This window comes from Eulemur rufifrons, chromosome 1 (assembly GCF_041146395.1).
Source record: "Eulemur rufifrons isolate Redbay chromosome 1, OSU_ERuf_1, whole genome shotgun sequence".
In the NCBI taxonomy this organism is placed as follows: domain Eukaryota; kingdom Metazoa; phylum Chordata; class Mammalia; order Primates; family Lemuridae; genus Eulemur; species Eulemur rufifrons.
In genome coordinates, this window is record NC_090983.1 from 22,725,141 (window position 1) to 22,744,656 (window position 19,516).

A 19,516-nucleotide genomic window follows, 5' to 3' on the forward strand; every position below is an offset into this window, starting at 1 on the left:
ACCTCTTATCTCATATTAATAAATATTTATTGAGCCTGTGCTGAGTTGTGGACCCCAGCTAGCTAATGGCTGATACAAAGGTAAATTAAACATGGTCTCTCTCCTTAGACAACTCACAGTCTGTCTTATTGGGGATGTGGGTGGCCCAAAGCAAGATGATTACTTGATAAAGTCATTAATTACAAAGTGAAATGAGAACCCAAAAAGATTAATCTTTTTGAGGGAGTCAGAGAAAGCTCTTCAGAGTAGGGATATCCAACATGAAACTTGGAAGATGGGTACATAGGGACTTTTGGAGTAGAGGAGAAGAAGTGGAGAATACTTGGCAAAGGAAATAATATGTGCATTTCACAGAGGTCTTATAAGGACACTGTTCATTTCAAATATTCCCAGTAGTTCAGTGTGGTGGGATTTGTGGAGTAGGAGATGATGGGACCAGAGATGAGTGTTTCACAAGTTGGTAGCTAGTAAGATAGGTTGGAACTAAATATTTCATGATATAATACTACAAATGTTCAGTGTGCACTCAGGAATCAGACAATTTGCTATCTGCTTCCATTTCTGCCATTTGCTAACTTATGTGACTTTGGCAAGTTGCTTAATCTTTGTTTTCTTGTCTTTAAAACAGAGATAATATTATTGCTTGCTTCCTAGTTTGTTTAAAGGATTCAATGAGATAAATGCAAAGCACTTAGCACAGTGACTGCCCTAAGTATTTAGTAAATATTAGTTTTCATCATCATTATTATTAATTCATTTCAAGGATCATTATACTATCTGTCCTGCAGTTTGGAGGAGCCTATATCAGTTGTATAAGCAACAGGGTGACACGATGAGAGTTGTATATTTAGTTTCACTAATAACAGTGTCAAGAATATTAAGAGCAGGCTTCTTCCCCCTCTGGTCTCCCTAACTCCAGTCTAAATGCCCTGCTCGTACAAAGACTTAGGTAGAGCTCTGGTTTAAGTAGAAGGTAGTCATTCATTCATTAAACAAATATTTTTTGTGCCACCAAAGTTTCTAGACACACAGATTTTACCCTAGTTAATAAGACTTTGTTACCAATTGAATGTTGAGCAGTCTGAAAAGAAGACATGTAAGAAAGAAAGCAGTTCTGCACTTCAGGAGTCATTAGCAGGTTATGATACCATTGACATCAGCCTCAGAAAAGGCCGAGGAGAAAGGCTGTGGTCCTGAAGGATGCCTTTGACAATTATTTTTAAATTATGTAATTTCATAGGTATATATGTGATTTTTTAATTGGAGGAAATATATTTTATTACGTCAAACATCTTGTCTCTAGGTAAACTTTATGGACAAGCTTCTTATTCTTAACTTACTAAAGCATATTTTGAGGCTGTAACTAGAAATATTAGATGTCAGATACAGAATTAATTTTCTTACTGGTTTTAAGAAAATGATACTTTTTTTTTCTCTCTGAACAGTAATGTGATAAAGGTAAAAATACCTAAAAATGATTTTGCTATAAGTGAATACAAAATACGTTATAAAAGCACTATCCTATGTTTAATCTCTGATCAAATATCATAACTATGTTGTATTGACACTGCCAACTCAGCTAATTTGACAATAAACATGCAAGTACACCCTGATGTAATAAGAACAATAAAAAGGGTAAGTACTCAATACTAAGGTAAGCACTTGGAAAGGGCATTTCACTCTGGAGGGGTGAGGCCATGGGATATCAGCTGAAGTTTGTCATGCAAATGGTTAATTCTAGCCAGAGGGAAAGCAGGTGCCAAGGCCCAGAGGTGCCTGGGAAAAAGCCAGTGTAAGTGAAGTCTATAGTGTGAGGAGGGAGGGCTAAGCCTAGAAATATAAGCCTGGGCCAGATCCTGAAGGGCTGATAGGACATATTTAGAAGTATGGAGTGTAGTCTAAGAGCAATGGGATTCCACAGATGTGGTTTTGCAAGGGAGAGGCATTAAGACTTGCATTTAAGAAATATTTTTATTTTTTTGAATTATGTTTGAATTTTATTTTTTTTTTTTGGAAAAAGAACTTATGCATGATTTCTTCACAGGGAGGCACCATGATCCACATGGTACTCTTTTTTTTTTTTTTTTTAATTTTTTTTTTTAGTAATTTTTATTTTTATTTTTTTATTTCAGCTTATTATGGGGGTACAAAAGTTCAGGTTATATATATTGCCCATGCCCCCCATCCCCCCGAGTCTGAGCTTCAGGTGTGTCCAATCCCTAGACAGTGCACATCGCACTCATCATGTAGGTATAACATATTGAGGAAAGATTGAAGACAGGCAGGACTAAAGCCAAGGAGACCAGTTAGGAGTCCATTCCTATAATTCTAGCTAAAATAATGACAGTCTGAACTAACCTAGCAGCAAAGGGCCTAAAGGAAGTAGATTACTTTCAGTGGGATAGAAACAACAGGACTTAGTGATCTATTTGATGAAGGAGGAAAGGTGCCTGTGAATCTCTGTCTTGGACAACCGATTGGATGGAGGTATCATTTATTAAGCTATGGAATTAAAAGATCAGCAAGTTTAGAGATAAAAAAAATCCTATTAGTGAAAAAGTGACAAAATATAAAAACCTAACATTTGCTTACTTTTACCAACAAAGACAATGAAAAATACGCAAATGCTGTTTTCACAGTTAGATAAGCTGCACGATCAACATTGATTTTTCTTTGGTCTTATGTTGAAGATAATATTCTGTAGTGTGAAATATTTGAATACTGAATACAATTATAGGCTTGGTTGGGTATGTATGCTTCCCCTCCTCAGGCTGACAGTTTTTGATGTCTGTGCTGACTGATACAATTTGGAAGGATGGTCTGAATTATTTTCCTATCCACCACTTCTGTTTATACAGAAATTACACTTGACTGTAGTGACACTAATCATGGCAGAACTGATCAAATTCAGCTCCCCTGCTGATGAACTCGGCCAATAAGCTGTTGATGACTGACAGGTGTTTCTGTTCTTGCTTTCTTTTCTTTTTTTTCTTCCCACTCTTAAACACATTGGAATTTTATAAGCCACCTTCCTTTATGCTCCCACATCTATGTCCATTTAGAGGAAATGCCAGAGAGTTTGTTTGCTTCAGAAACACAGCTTACGTTTAGCTCTCTCCTCCTTTTCCTTCTCCCTCTGCCTAAATACAAGGCCCAGGAGAGCTAGGGCAGGGCTTCTTAACTTTTCTTGTGTCATGGACGCTTATGCTACTCTGGTGTAGTCTGTGGGCTCCATTCAGAAACCATTTTAAAATACATTAAATAAGATGCATGGGATTACAAAGGAAACCAGTTACATTGAAACACAATTATTAAAATATTATTTTAAAATTTTCTGATTTAGTAATATATGTGCTCATTTTATAATTTATTAAATTAAAAGTTCTAGCAGGGAGTTTATGATAACTAACATAATTTTAAAGCAGTGATCAATGTCAATAATATTTTGAGATATCTATAATTGTAATATAGGAAAATATCTCTGATTTCTATTGATGACACAGATACTCTAACACTACTGTGATTTGTTGACTATGTTCGTAATTGAAGAGAATGCTAAATATTAATTTGAGTTCAGTGAAAATGAAAGTGTATTTTTTTTTCCCATCCCAAATTTATGGACCCCTGAAATCTGTAGTTCTCAATGTAAGAACCTCTAGTGTAGGAAAATGCTCCATCAGTTTAGTGTGCCTGAGAATTATCTGGAGAATTTAAGATACAGATTTATGGGCACTCTCCCAGGAAATGCTGATTCAGAAGGTCTGGGGTGAGGCCAAAGAATATATATTTTAAACACATACCCAAAATATGATTTTCACAAATCCTGTTCCAGAATCATCTTTTTTGAAATAAAAGCTTAGAATATAGAACAAGATTTGCAAAGACATTGCAAATGGGGTGGGGTATGGCTGTTGGTGGGTCCTTACCCTTGTGTCAGCATTCCAACTTTTGTACTTTTCCTGTAATAATTATGTTAATATAGAAATTACATATATTTTATATATATAAAATGCACTGTTTAGAATGTGCATGGAATATTTCATATGAAAAATTACATAAATAATGAATTATTATTAGTTGCATCAACATTCTTATCTGAAAGACACGATTTTTTTATGACAAGCTTTAAGATATTTGACAAAATATCACTAAAGCATAGCGAGGGGTAATAATCATAAATGCAATGCAGTGTAGTCCTGTGACATTGAAATCATTTCAGTAATTTTACAGTACATTTGAATTGCGGCACCATTCATCCGCTGAGTTTCCATTAACTTTGCTTAAAATCTCTCTTTCCACAAAGAAGCACAAGTGTCAAATTTCTCCTTCATGCTCAGAGACCTGGCTTGAATCACAATGCTGCAGAAGATAATTGTTATTAATTAAAACATTCCTATCAGGCTGTGTTTTGTTTTAATGCATATTGAACAGGTTCATAACCTCTACTGTCTCCATTATTGGAAAAGAAAAATAAGAGAGTACTGTTCTTTGACTCTTTCCAGCTCTCCTGGGGTTTCCCTGGTGTCATTGAACAGCCCTTTTGATTGGCTGATACCTTTAAAAAAAAAGAAGTAGAGGCACAATATTATAACACATTGCAGAGCAGGCTCATTATTGTCAAATTAGATTCACTGACCTTCACTGCCATTTACCAGGCAGAGACAGGCAGCATATCAAGGACGGTTTGCAGTGAGTAAATCCACACTAAGTGCCACTCAACAGTAACTAGCCTAGACATACCTTTGTGCTGTTTTAACACGTCAGCTTTTTAACTCCCAGCATATTAACTACTATGATACATAGGTTCTAGTGAGTAATATATACAGAAAGGTATGCACATATGCTTTTATTTTTGCAATAAACTTCATTTCAAGGGGCAGTCCCCCCCAACACACATACATATACACACACACAGAGCACTTGTAGATAAAATCCACAGCTTCCCTAATTTATAGAAGAAATCAGTGGTTTCCTCCAATAAAGCAGGGCTGGCATGGTTATAGTTTGTGGTTCTGCTTAAATATATATGTATAAATATGTCCTTTAAGCCATGCAAATCATTTTCCTCCCTCTCTATTTTCAAGTTAGTTCGTTTTAACTCAGTGTTCAGAGGAGAGTACTTTGGTAGAATTGCCATTGCTGAAGGAATTCATTCATTCATTCACTCATTGGTATTTTTCTGAGCCTAATAAATGCCAGTCAGTGTTCTAAAAATATGTCCTAAAAAGATCCCATTCCAGCTATAGTATGGGGAAGGGCACATATGCTGGTTATTATGTTTACATAATAACATAGATGTTTACAATGCTAGGTCGTTGATAATTCTTGAATATTAAGTGACTGTGTTTTAAAGTGAAATATCACATATTCTCATTTATATGTGGGAGCTTAAAAATTTGAACACATGGAGGTTAAGAGTGAAAAAATAGATAACAGACCAGGAATGATGAGTGGGAAGTAAGAGAGAGGATGAAGAGAAGTGGGTTAAAGGGTAAATGACAGTAAGATGGAGTAAATTCAATGTGTGATAGCAGAGTAGGATGACTATACTTAATAGAAATGTATTTTATTTAAGTGATAGATACCCTAAATACCCTGAGTTGATCACTATGCATTATATGCATGTAACAATTTCTCACGTACCCCATAAATTTATATAAATAGAGAAAAACCTATAAAAATAAAGTGAACCATTCTCTATATGTCCTTAACCTCTTGATCTGAGGTTAAGAGTTATAGTTTTATAATCTGCCTTATTTTACTAGGATAGAATAGACTTTTTACTGGCATAGAATGGCCTGTGAGTTTTCATATACAACAATGGAAATGATCATGTTTTATGAACTAGAATGTGCCACAAAAAATATGGTAAAAAGGAGAGGAGAGCTCTGTCATATGGTTGTACCATATTCATGTGCGTAAGTTATAATAATTAAATTTAAAAGGAATAAAAGTTGATTTAAGGTCAGTAAGTAATCACTGAAGGATGTTTTTGGGCATTCTGTTTGGCCAGCTTGTAAAAGTGGAAGCCCTTGTCCTATTGTAAGCCTTATGTTCTCGCTCACTTTGGGAAGCAAGTGCTTTCACCTTTGGCAGAAGGATTTTTGGCTATGGAAAGCTAATATGGGCTTAAAGTATAGGGAATCTGGAAGAGAAAAAGTTGGGGATTTTGCCAAGATTTATTTTTGGAAATGCCAAGATTTGTTTTTAGAGAAGAGGTAAATGAAGCTTAAGATTTCCAGTAGGCTCTTCTATGATTTACCATTTTCTACAGTAATGCTGCATAATAAACAATCCCAAAACTAAGTGGCTTGAGATGATTCTATTCTCTATCATATGTCTGGATTGACTGATCTATGCTGGGCTTGGTTCCAAGTTGCAGGGTTTCCCCATGTGTCTCTCATCCTTGTTGGGCCTTGTTCTTATGGGGATAGTAGCAGCAAAATATGGGTACGGCAGAACATGTGATGCCTCTGAATGCCTGCTTAGAACTAACACACCCTCATTTGTGTGTACATTCTGTTGGCCAGATCATGGCATGTGGCCAGACCCAATGTCAGTTGGGTGGGAAAATAGACTTTACCTTCACTGAGAAGAAAAAGTCACATGACAAAGGGCATGAATGGAAGTAGGTAGGAGGTAAGAGTTGGAAACAAAATGTAATCCACAATAGTTTATAGCCGAATTTAGCAAGACAAGAGGAGTTAGGAAACTGGAGATAGGAAGTGCAGAATATATTTGGTTGAGCTGTAGTTTATATCCTAGAGCATAGAGTGACTAAAAACCTCCCAGGATCAGATGCAGGAATGTTAGGGACTGTAAAAACTATTTTTATTCCAGGATTTCATTGGGCCCAAGAACCATAAGAAAAGAAGCTAAGGTTCTTAACATCAGGGTTAGAATGTTGGAATCTTCGTTTTAATGTTCACTTTTTGCCAGTGGGCTTTCAAGTGAATTGAAACAAAAATAAACTTGCTATTGATCTATATATTTCTTATTACTGGCAATAAATGAAGCTTCCGAGTGTAGCATATGTTAAACTGTTCCAGGGGTGGAGAAAAATAATTTAAAAGTCTTCTTGGGTTTGAAGGAATGATAGTTAAGAACCTTTCTGATGTTAGGATGAAAACTCAGTCATTTGGGAAATTCCACTAAAAAGTTTATCCATTGCAGAGATAGCTGTTTTCTTGAGTTCTTTCTGTGGTGGAGACTAAAAACATTCATCAGCTTATGCCTGATTTATTTTTACAAAGTGGTGGAATGTGTTGAAACATGTCGTCTTGTATCTCCTCTTTAAAATCAATATGTGAATTTTTTTTTTTTTTTCACATCTGGTACTTCTTTCTACAAAGTCTAACTTGACAGGTAACTCTGAGGTTGATTACACATATACACATATATACATACATACATACATACATAATTCGTGTGGAATTTGGATAATTTGGAATTTGGAGAACATTCTATCAGGCTTAAAATATATCCTTAAAAATATTTTTCTGTGCAACTAAGCCCACTATGGTATTTAGTGAGCTCAGTGGAACTTAGGGACTATAAGAACAGATTTTGCTTTCTAAAAATATTTTCACCATCATCTGAGACCTGAAGGTAAGAAGTTAGTTTAGTGAATAAAGGGTAGAAATTACAGTAGCCCTGCAGAGGAAAGAGTTTGTGTAAAGACTTTAAGATGAGAGAAACTGAGAGAGGTTTAGGATGGCTGGGATGAACAGTGTTAACTGCATAAGACTGGATCTGAGGGTAGGTGATGATGAGCAATAAGGCTGGACAGGTAAAGGATTAGATGATGCATTTTTTTTAAGTCTTACATCATAGAAACTATTGAAAGATTTTAAGTTGAGGGCTCTACATGATCAGGTTTGTGTTTGTTTTAAAGTATCACATGGCAGTTTGTAAAATGGTTTGAATGAATTGTGTTTAGATGGATGTTACAGCAATCTAGACCAAAGATGTTGGTAGTATAGACTAGAGTAGTTACAATGGAGTTGCAGAGAAATGAAGATATAAAAGCTGTTTTGGATTCAGAATCACAGCAACTTGAGGATGTCACACCCCACTCACAGTGGGGTGAGGGAGAGTGCTGAGCGGAAAATAACTCAGCATTCTGCCTAGAGTAGCTAAGTGCTATTAATGATCATTCACGGAATGAGGAAACACAAGAGAAGTTCATTCTAAGAAAAGGATGAGTTTAATTTTAGACCTGTTGAGTTTTGAAGGGCCTTTAGACTTCTGAGTGGAGATTTGCAATAGGCAGTTAGGTGTACAGGCAGAAAACTCAGAAAGAATAATGTGGGCTGGAGATAGAAATACGAGAATCATCAGTTTATAGATACTAATGAAAGTCACTGGAGTAGGTGAGATTGTCCAGGGAGAAAATGTAGATTAAGAGAAGAGGGGTACTAAGTTCTGGAGGCAAATATTTAAATGGCAGGCAAAAGAAGAGTCACTTGCAAAGAATAATGGAAGGAGAGTCCAGAGAGAAAGAGGAAAACCAGAAGAATCAACAAATGAGTGCAGTAGAAAATATTAATAATACATTCTGCAAATGTGATTATTGACAGCTAACATTTATTTGAGCCCTAGGATGGGCTAGGCACCATATATGCCTAACTACTTTATGTGGATTATATAATTATTATGGTAATTCTAGAAGGCATCACTAGTAGCTCCTTTTTATAAAGGAAACTGAGTAAGAGTAAAGTTAAGCAATTAGCCCAAGATCACAAAAGTAGTAGATAATGGAGACAAACTTGCCCATAGGAACTCTTATTCTAGAACTCTTAACGATGTTTTATAAAAATTGAGAATTCTAAACAAAAATAAATGTTCAAAAAGCAATACATCCATATGATCTATTACAGATGCTTATTGATAGAAAAAACTTGTGATTAAGTTGAAATGATACTACAAAATATTTTGTAAGGTAGAATACTCATTTGGTATATTTGAATGAAGTGACCAAGATAGTCTAAAATAAGAGTGGCACTTGGGACTTGCAAAACTAACACTAATATTCCTATCGAATGTTAAATGTAGCAATTTCTGAGTAATATGCTTGTGGATCATTCTTATTTTTACCTCTATAATTCCAAAATTTTCTAAAATTCATATTTATTATTTCTATAATTTAAAAATTAAATTTTATTTTAAAAGGCCCACCCAAATAAATTCTGGGAGAGTTAAGTGAAGTTGTCTATATGGAGTGCATGACAAGGTATTGTACACCTATTAGATGTTGAATACAGTGACATTCCTGGTTTGATGTCACCTTGCCTTATTATATGCTTTAAAAATGAATAAAAATAACTCCAAAAATGTGTGAAAGCAAAACATAGAACACTTATGCATTGTTATATGCCAATGAGATATATATATATTTAATTCTATACCTAGAATGCTTAATCAAGAGATTAGAATATGTTTGTTATAAAACAATATCACATGCTTTACATTCTTAACACATGCATCTTCTCAGTCAGGAGAACCAATGCAAATAGGATGCATTTCTTTAAGCAAATTAGAAAGCTTAAATATGTTAAACAAAATATTCCATTTTTATTCATATGCAATAGATGAAATATTGATTATATTTAATCCAGACTTGATTGCAGTAACCTTTCACAAGGTGGGTACCAAGTTATGGAACCAATATTTCTTTTGAAGAAGGTTAGAATTATGGCCAATATTGCTATCATTATTTTTTAAATGGCAGAGACAACCATTCTTCCTGAGCAACCTGCTATGAAGGCCAAGCATGCATGAACAGAGTTTAGTGCCATAATCAAATAAAACTTACATTGAAGGTTATCTCACATGAATTTAATGATATGCATAATTGTTATTCTACTGCATGATAATTAGGCATGAATGTAAGCAATTCTTGTAAATGATAGTAATTTGTATGATTTTAGCACAGCCAAACCAAGCACAAGCGAAATGTGTCTGACAAAATAATGGATAATCTTAGGAGGTGAGATGCTAGAAGGGAGTCTGTGTTCCTCAGCACAGTGGCCCTCTATCAGATTCTCAAAATGATCTAATCTTGGGGAAAGGAAGGCAGGCAAAGGAGGAGTTAAGGGGGGAAATGTGAAAGTGTAGAAAAGGAGAAAATTAAGGTTACAGACTGAATTGTGTCTCCGTAAAAGAGATGCTGAAGTTCTAATCCCTAGTATTTCAGAATGTGACCCTATTTGGAAATACGTTGTAAATGTAATTATAATAGTTAAATGAGGTCATAGTGAAGCAGGTGGACTCCTAATGCAGTATGATTGGCGTCCTTATTAGAAGACGGTCATGTGAAGACAGAGACACAGGGAGAAGACCATGTGAAGATGGAGGTACAAAGTGCGGTTGTGCTGCCACCATCCAAGGAATGCCTGGGGCTACCAGGAAGAAGCTGGAAGAGGCAAGGAAAGATCCTCCCCTAGAGGCTTCAGAGGGAAATGGCCCTGCCAACACCTTAATTGTGGACTTCTTGCCTCCAGAAATCTGAGAGGATAAATTTCTGTTATCCTAAGCCACCAGTTTGTGGCACTTTATTACCATAGCCCTAGGAAACCAAGGTACTGTTTGTTGAGTGCCTTCTGCTTGCTTAGCATTTCTTTAGATACTGGAGTTAAGCATTGCTAACAAGATAAACCCAGTCCCTCCCCTGAAGGGGTTTATAGTCTATGACTTTCAATGTTCTTATTCCCATGGTAGTTTGTGTTGTATTGAAACACCTGTTAATTCTGCTAGGATAGTTTGTTGCCATGTCAGTCTCTCCTCCAAAATAATGATATCTTAAGGACAGACGCATAATAAGTTCTTTTTTTTTTTTTTTTGAGACAGAGTCTCACTCTGTTGCCCAGACTAGAGTGTCGTGACATCAGCCTAGCTCACAGCAACCTCAAACTCCTGAGCTCAAGCAATCCTCTTGCCTCAGCCTCCCGAGTAGCTGGAACTACAAGCATGCTCCACCATGCCCGGCTAATTTTTTGTTTCTATTTTTAGTTGACTGGCTAATTTTTTTTCTATTTTTAGTAGAGACGGGGGTCTCACTCTTGCTCAGGCTGGTCTTGAACTCCTGACCTCAAGTGATCCTCCCTCCTCGACCTCCCAGAGTGCTAAATAAGTTCTAAAAAAAAAAAAAAAAAAAGAAGAAGAAGAAGAAAAAACTCACTGAATGGGGGAAAAAAAATCGAATGAATGAATTCAGTTTGGGAGTGAAATAAGAACATGTTATTGTTTATTGGAGAAGCAGGGATAATGGAAGGGGGTGTGTGTGTATGTTTTATTTTTTTTTAAATAAGAACATCTGGTATCTTTGCACAATAAGAATAAGAACATATTTGAAACATTTTCAACTACATATTCTACTTTGCTGCTGTTTTTATTTCTAACTTCCTGTAAGTTACCAAAATATTTTATTTTCTTTGGTAATATTGCAAACTTTGTTGCCTTCAAATATTATTGGATTTTAAAAGTTTATTTTCATGTAAAATTTACAGCATCTTTTAAATTTTTATGAATCATTTTATTTTATGGATCTATAAAAAACAAAAAAATATATTTTTAAAAAAGAATGCAGGTAGTGAGTATGATGGCTTAAATGTTTTATGTCAATGTATGTGAACTTTTGAAGATGATACTCCAGGAAGCAATTAGAGGTTTTATAAAAAGGTAGAGCATGAAAGATAAATTTGTAGTAAACTACCCTTTCCAAGCACTATTTATATGAATTTAGTAAATAAAATTTAAAGATAAAATATAATCATTTATTTACTATTCTTAAACTGTGGTATGTTTGATCTGTTAATTATTTCAGGAAATCAACCATGTCTTATTCATCTTTAAAATGTCCCTTTTTCCTTTCTACCTCCTTCATTCTTCTCTTTCTTTCCCAGCTCTTTGCAAAGTACATATTTTGTTACTTTTGTTTTCTTCCCCTGATATTAAGGGACACTGATGCTATTTGATATGTTTTTCTGTCACATTTAACTTCAAATTGTAAAGGAATTCAGAAAACAATAATTTCATTCTTCCTGTACCTCACAGAGATAATACAGAAACACAGACTCCTAAGGTTACTTTTTCCTTCCTAACATGCATATTCCTCTTTATAGATATAATTTTCCAAATTCAGCTAGTTTTTAGTCTACATTTATTGTGGGAAAAAAGTTCATAATGTTTTGTATGCCTATAACTGCAACAGAATTTAGTACCAATTATGACATTGTTAACTTTTCTGTCCCTGAATTAAAAGAATACTCTTTGGGAATTGTGCTGCCCCCTGGTGATGAGTGGAATAAGAAAATAGAACCTTTAAATAAATTCCTCAAAACATTATTCATTAGTAAATGCACATTTCAACATAAAGTCTTCAAAATAAAAGTAATTCAATAAAAAGTGTGCTGCTGCAACTTAGTTCTCTAACATTACAATGATTATTTATCCTATCTTATAATTGGAAAGAAGCGGAAAGAAAGGTAAATCACAGAAAGAGGCAATAAGTCTGAAAAGATTAAGTATTCTGCCTCCTAACAATTGCAAATGTGAGGAAACTTTATACAACCTCAGTTTGGAAACCCAGTTCCTCCATTATGGGTTACCGGTGAGCTTCAAACAGATGACAGCAAAATAAAACATAATGATGTTTCTCAAACTAACAGAATTTTATTTTAGAGGATTTGATTTTATTTCTGAGGTGTCTTACACCCTAAAGGAGATTTTCAATACATATGCCCTCATTTTTTTTAAATTCTGCTTGAGGAGATGCTTCTTTTCTTTCTTTCTTAGATGTTTACAAAGAGATTTTTAGAGTTATATACTATGGTAGATAGAGAGCCATTTGCAAGTGCTTCATTTTTAACTGAGTTGCATTCTTTGAGTTTAATCATCTGTGCTTTAGGATATAACAATCTTCAGTTGATGTCCCATTACTAAGTGCTACTTAGAGGCTCTCTAGGTGATTCTGAACCTAGAATTTTAGAATTGACGGTGACCTTAGAGATCTTATCTAACTCTTAAATAACTCTGAATTAAGTCTTCACATATATTATGAAAAAATTAAATTATTTCACAGTTATAATTCTTGTTTTGAAAGTATAAGAACAACAAAAGGACTTCTTTGTACCAACTTTTTTTCCAGATATTCCTTTCCTCTATCTCATTCCAGCATCAGTTTTATCCTATTTTGACCAGTGTCTTCTTGGACAGAGAGATTTTCAGGTTTTGAGGAATAACTAGAGTCCGGAAGAGAATTCTGGCAGCATTCTGCTATGGCATTTCCAAATCTATTGAGAAAACACATCTAGAGATGTTCACAGACTTCACTGCACACACAGAATTGGTGTTTGTGCACTGTTAATTAAATAAACATTAGATAGAGTGAATGCTTGTAGTAGTTAGGGACCTCTCTGCAAAAGCCCCCTGGCTGCTCAGAGATAAATAATGTAAGAGTCCCAGAGGAGTTTATGTGATGCTGGCCTTGCTGTGGAATTTCAGTGCTTCGGAGCCAACACAGTGTTTTATGCAAGTTAAAGTCCCCAGGCGATGCTTGGCCCTCTCGTGTGCTGACTTTTCAAAGAATAAGAGAAGGAATAGTACATATTTTCAAATGAAGAACACTTACTGAGCTGAGAATTGTTTTTCTACTAACTTAGCACCATATGCTTCTGGAGTTGTATTGTCAACAATATGGTACTCGTGTATTTGGCTATTTAATATTGAGGTTGAAAACAGGGTGACATCGGCGAAAGATGAAAGATGGAATAAAAACCAGCAAGGCAGTTCCCAGTCTGTCACCATTCAGGATAACAGACATGGTAGACTTTAGCGTAATTAAAGAGCCCAGTCTAAAAATATAACTGGCACATTGAATAATTAATTCATTATCTCAGCTAAATTCTCCGGCTGAGAGCTGGAGATATTAGCCACAGCAAAGTCAAGAAATAATGTCAAAATGCCAGGACAATGTGAAGCTAAATGAAACCTTAGGCTTCTATCAGACCTCCTTCAAGAGAAAGGCAGGAGTAACCAGGCCTAGTGGAAACAGACCAGGAAGCATAAGTGGGCTATATCCCTTGGGGTCTAGAAGGGGCAGGAAGTATAGACTGGGAGCAAGTTTATCCGGTCTGAGCAAGGGTAGGATCAAATCACAGGGTTTTCCAGAGTGGTGATGAGAAAGGGGAGACTTTTTGAAGGATTAGCAGGAAGGTGAGAGATAATCATGCACCAGAGAGTTCTGAAACAGATTGAAAGAGAAAATAAGAAGAAAAGGATGAGAAAGGACAACAGAAAGAACTCCAGTGGCTTTTCTTTATTGTATGCTGGCTGTATGGCTCAGGGCTGAGTGAGCTGCCACAGCTATACACGTGGCTTTTGAATTTCGGTGTAAGCTGCAATAGGTAGCAAGTCATAGAGTGAGTGGACTGGGTGACTCTGAAGTTAATGGGTCTGTAGTAATTTCTTACTTTATCACAGGAAGTCTGTATAGCAATATAGAAAAGAGATTCAGGGTCATTTTTGAACAACTGTCTTCTCCCCTTCTCTTGATAAGAGAAGGCAATTCTAGGATGGCATGTGAAATACTTTTGATACTGGAAGAGGGCTAATTTCATATGAAAACCTGAAATTTATAACAATTGGTCCCAAAATACTATTCATTGAGAAATATGATGGTATAATCATGAGGTAAAAGGAGGCTGTGATTGCAGATGAATGAACAGTAGTTATGTAACCACTAGTCTAGCTATATCTGGGAAATAAAAATACCATCTAAACTTTGTGATTCAGGGGACTATGGTTTGAGAAAAACTTTAAAAACTTTATCTTTCTGTAGTGTCTGTAGGGTTTCCAAATGGATTTTTTGTTCTTGTTGTTCTTGCTAATGTGTTTAAACTTAACATGCATGAACAATGGAAACATTTATGTATGTACGCATTTTTATTTAAAAGCACTCCAAAAGTTTTGACACATGCTTACAAAATCCAAGTACCTTAAATTTATGGAAGGCTCCAGAGCAAACATTCAAATACATATAGGCCAGGCGTGTTGGCTCATGTCTGTAATCCTAGCACTCTGGGAGGCTGAGGCTGGAGGATCCCTCGAGGTCAGGAGTTTGAGACCAGCCTGAGCAAGAGCGAGACCCCCGTCTCTACTAAAAAATAGAAAGAAACTATCTGGACAACTAAAATTATATATAGAAAAAATTAGCCGGGCATGGTGGAGCATGTCTTTAGTCCCAGCGACTCGGGAGGCTGAGGCAGAAGGATTGCTTAAGCCCAGGAGTTTGAGGTTGCTGTGAGCTAGGCTGACGCCACAGCTCTCTAACCAGGGCAACAGAGTGAGACTCTGTCTCAAAAAAAAAAAAAAAAAGTGCATGTAAAGCTTTTTTAATTCCTTAAAAGTGGTTTATGAATGTGTGATATCACCTGTTAAACAGATAAAAATAAATGCTAAGTCTAGAAATTGTAAATAAAAATTCTGGGTTTAAGCCATATTAGGTACAGTGTCTTTGTTATTTTGCTTCTTTTATTATTACTATCTGCTCTTACTAGGTTACAGTAACCTAGTCTAGGTTTAAAAGTACAAATCATTGTAACACCTTTTAAGTAATAGGAGCACTGTATCAGACCTCCCCAGTCAGAAGTGATAAATAAATAATAACAACAACAAAAACCCTGGATCTTAGATCTCCATTAAGTAGCTTATCATCTAAGGGAGAATTAAGGTCCATACACTGGAAAATAAGAGTAAAATAACCATGCAAATAAAAATAGAGTGAATCTTTGTGTATAAATTTTAAGGAAATGTAAATTGAGTAAATTATTCAAACCATTTCTGAAAGAAGAAAATTCGTTAGGTAAATGCTGAAGATAATGATGGATGTGAATTTTCTCAAAGACTTTTGAACTATTCTTGGTGAGATCAATGGAATGAAGTAAAAAATAATAGGAGTTAGGTGCATCAATATTTAGAACTGTTATGTCTTCTTGTTGAATTGTACCGTTGACCATTATATAGTGACCATCTTTATCTTTCATAACTTCTGTTGATTTGAAAACTGTTATCTGAAATCAGACTGCTATACCAGATTTCTTTTGGCTTCCATCTGCATGGAATATTGTTTTCCATCCCTTCACCTTGAGTCTGAATGCATCCTTGTGGGTTAGATGTGTTTCCTAAAAGCAGCGGATACTTGGCTTGTGTATATTCATCCATTCAGCCAACCTATATCTCTTTAGTGGTCAGTTCAAGCCATTCACATTTATCAAAAGAATTGATAAGTGGGGCAGATTGCTGCTCATCCTGTTGAGTTGAACTTTGTTGCTTTGTTTTCTCTCTTGAGCCATTGTGGTATCTGCCCTTTGACCTGTAGTTTTTTTTAGATGATTTTACACTGTTGAGTGTTTATTGTGCTGATCTGTGAATAATGCTGTTCTGAGTACTTCCTGGAGGGCAGATCTTGTCTTGCTGAATTCCCTCAGTCTTTGTCTGAGAAGGTCTTTATTTCTCCTTCATGTAAGAAACTTAGTTTTGCAGGGTACAAAATTCTAGCCTGGGAATTATTCTGTTTTAGAAGAGTGAGAATTAGGCCCCAGTCTCTTTTGCTTGTAAGGTCTCAGTTGAGAAATCTGCAGTTAGTCTGATGGGTTTTCCTTTGTAGGTTACCTGCTTTTATGACCTTACACTATGTAGGAGGACCTCTTCCATGTTTATTTTGGCTAGTCTGATGATTATGTGTCATGGTGTCTTCCTGTTTGCAGTCAATATCCCAGGAGTTCTTTGAGCTTCTTATACCTGGATATATAGCTCTAACTCAAGTGCACCCAGATTCATAAAGCAAATCCTACTAGATTGAAACAAAATGATAAACAGCAGCACCATAATATCCAGAGACTTCAACACCCCTCTGACAGAACAGAACAGATCCTCCAAACAGAAACTAAACAAAGAAAAAATGTACTTAAACAGAACTCTAGAACAAATGGGCCTGACAAACACTTACAGAACATTATACATAAAAACCACTGAATGTACGTTTTTCTCATCAGCTCATGGGACATTCTCTAAGATTGACCATATCCTAGGCCACAAAACATATCTCAACAAATTTAAAAAAAAATAGAAATTATACCATTCATCTTCTCAGATCACAGTGGAATACAATTAGAAATCAACAGAAACTCTTATCTCTACCCAAAGTCATAGAAACTAAACCACCTTCTGCTGAATGATTGTTGGGTTAAGGAGGAAATTAAGATGGAAATTAAGAGTCTTTGAACTAAATGATAAAGGAGATACAAGTTATCAAAATCTGTGGGACACAGCAAAAGCAGTCCTGAGAGGAAATTTTATATCCATAAATGCCTACATCCAAAAGACAGAAAGATCACAAATCAACAATCTAGTGAATCATCTCAAAGAACTGGAAAAGGATGAGTGAACCAACCCCAAACCCAGCAGAAGAAAAGAAATAACAAGGATTAGAGCAGAACTAAATGAAACAGATAAAAAATACTGTATGGAAGATTAATAAAACAAAAAATTGGTCTTTTGAAAAAATAAAATTGACATGCCTCTTGCTAGAATAATGAGAAGCAGAAAATAAAGGACTCTAATAAGCTCAATCAGGAATGAAAAAGGAGAAATTACAAGGGATACTATGGAAATGCAAAATATCATCTATGAATACTATAAAAACCTATATGCACATAAACTTGAAAACGTGCAGGAAATGGAAAAATTCTTAGAAACACACGGCCACCCTAAGCTCAGTCAGGAAGAAATAGAAGTCCTGAACAGACTAATATCAAGTACTGAAATTGAAGCAGCAATAAAAAATCTTCCTCAAGAGAAAAGTCCTGGACCAGATGGTTTCACACCTGAATTTTACCAGACCTACAAGGAAGAACTGGTGCCTACCCTGCAGAAATTATTTCACAACATTGAGAAGGAAAGAATCTTCTCCAACATATTTTATGAAGCCAACATAACCCTGATACCAAACCCAGGAAAGGACGCAACAAAATCAAAAACAAACAAAAAAAAAACTACAGGCCAACATCCCTTATGAATATAGATGTAAATATTCTCAACAAAATCTTAGCAAACCAAATTCAGGTGGTTATCAAAAAGGTAATCCATCACAACCAAGTGGGCTTCATCCCAGACATGTAGAAATGGTTCAACATATGCAAATCTATAAACGTAATTCAACACATAAATAGAAGTAAAAATAAAGACCATATGATCCTCTCAGTAGACTCAGAAAAAGCATTAAACAAAATTCAGCACCCTTTTATGATATGAACGCTTAACAAAGTAGGCATAGATGGCACTTACCTGAAAATGATACAAGCCATTTATGACAAACCCACATCCAACATCATACTGAATGGGGAAAAATTGAAAGCATTCCAACTTAGAACTGGAACAAGACAACGTTTCCCTCTATCACCACTTCTATTCAACATAGTGCTGGAGGTCCTAGCCAGAGCAATTAGACTAGAGAAGGAAATCAAGGGCATCCAAATGGGAGCAGAAGTGGTCAAATTATCACTCTTTGCTGACGATATGATCTCATATCTAGAAAACCCCATAGATTCTGCCATGAGACTACTGGAATTGATAAACAAATTCAGCAAGGTTTCAGGTTACAAAATCAATGTACAGAAATCAGTAGCATTCTTATATGCCAACAACAGTCAAACAGTGAACCAAATCAAAGACTCAATTCCCTTCACAATAGCAATAAAGAAAATAAAATACCTAGGAATATATTTAAGTAAGAAGGTGAAAGACTTCTACGGGGAGAACTACAAAACACTGAGGAAGGAAATAGCAGAGAATGTAAACAGGTGGAAATAGCAGAGAATGTAAAAAGTCCAAAAACAATAAATATTGGCATGGATACGGAGAGATTGGAACACTCATACACTGCTGGTGGGACTAACAAACTATTACAACCTCTGTGGAAAGTAATATGGAGATATGTCAGAGAGCTACAAGTAGAAGTACTATTTGATTCAGTAATCTCATTACTTGGCATCCACCCAAAAGAACAAAAGACATTCTATAAAAAAGACACATGCACTAGAATTTTTATAGCAGCACAATTCACAATTGCAAAGCTGTGGGAACAACCCAAGTGCCCATCAATACATGAGTGGATTAATAAAATGTGGTATACATATACCATGGAGTTCTACTCGGCCACAAAAAACAATGGTGATCTAGCACCTCTTGTATTATCCTGGATCTACCTGGAGCCCATTCTACTAAGTGAAGTATCACAAGAATGGAAGAACAAGCACCACATGTACTCACCATCAAATTATTATTAACTGATCAACACTTAAGTGTACATATATAGTAGTAACATTCACTGGGTGTCATGCAGGTGGGAGGAGGGGACGGGTATATTCACATCTAATGGGTGTGGTATGCACTGGCTGGGGGATGGGCATGCTTGAAGCTCTGACTTGGGTGGGACAAAGGCAATATATATAACCTA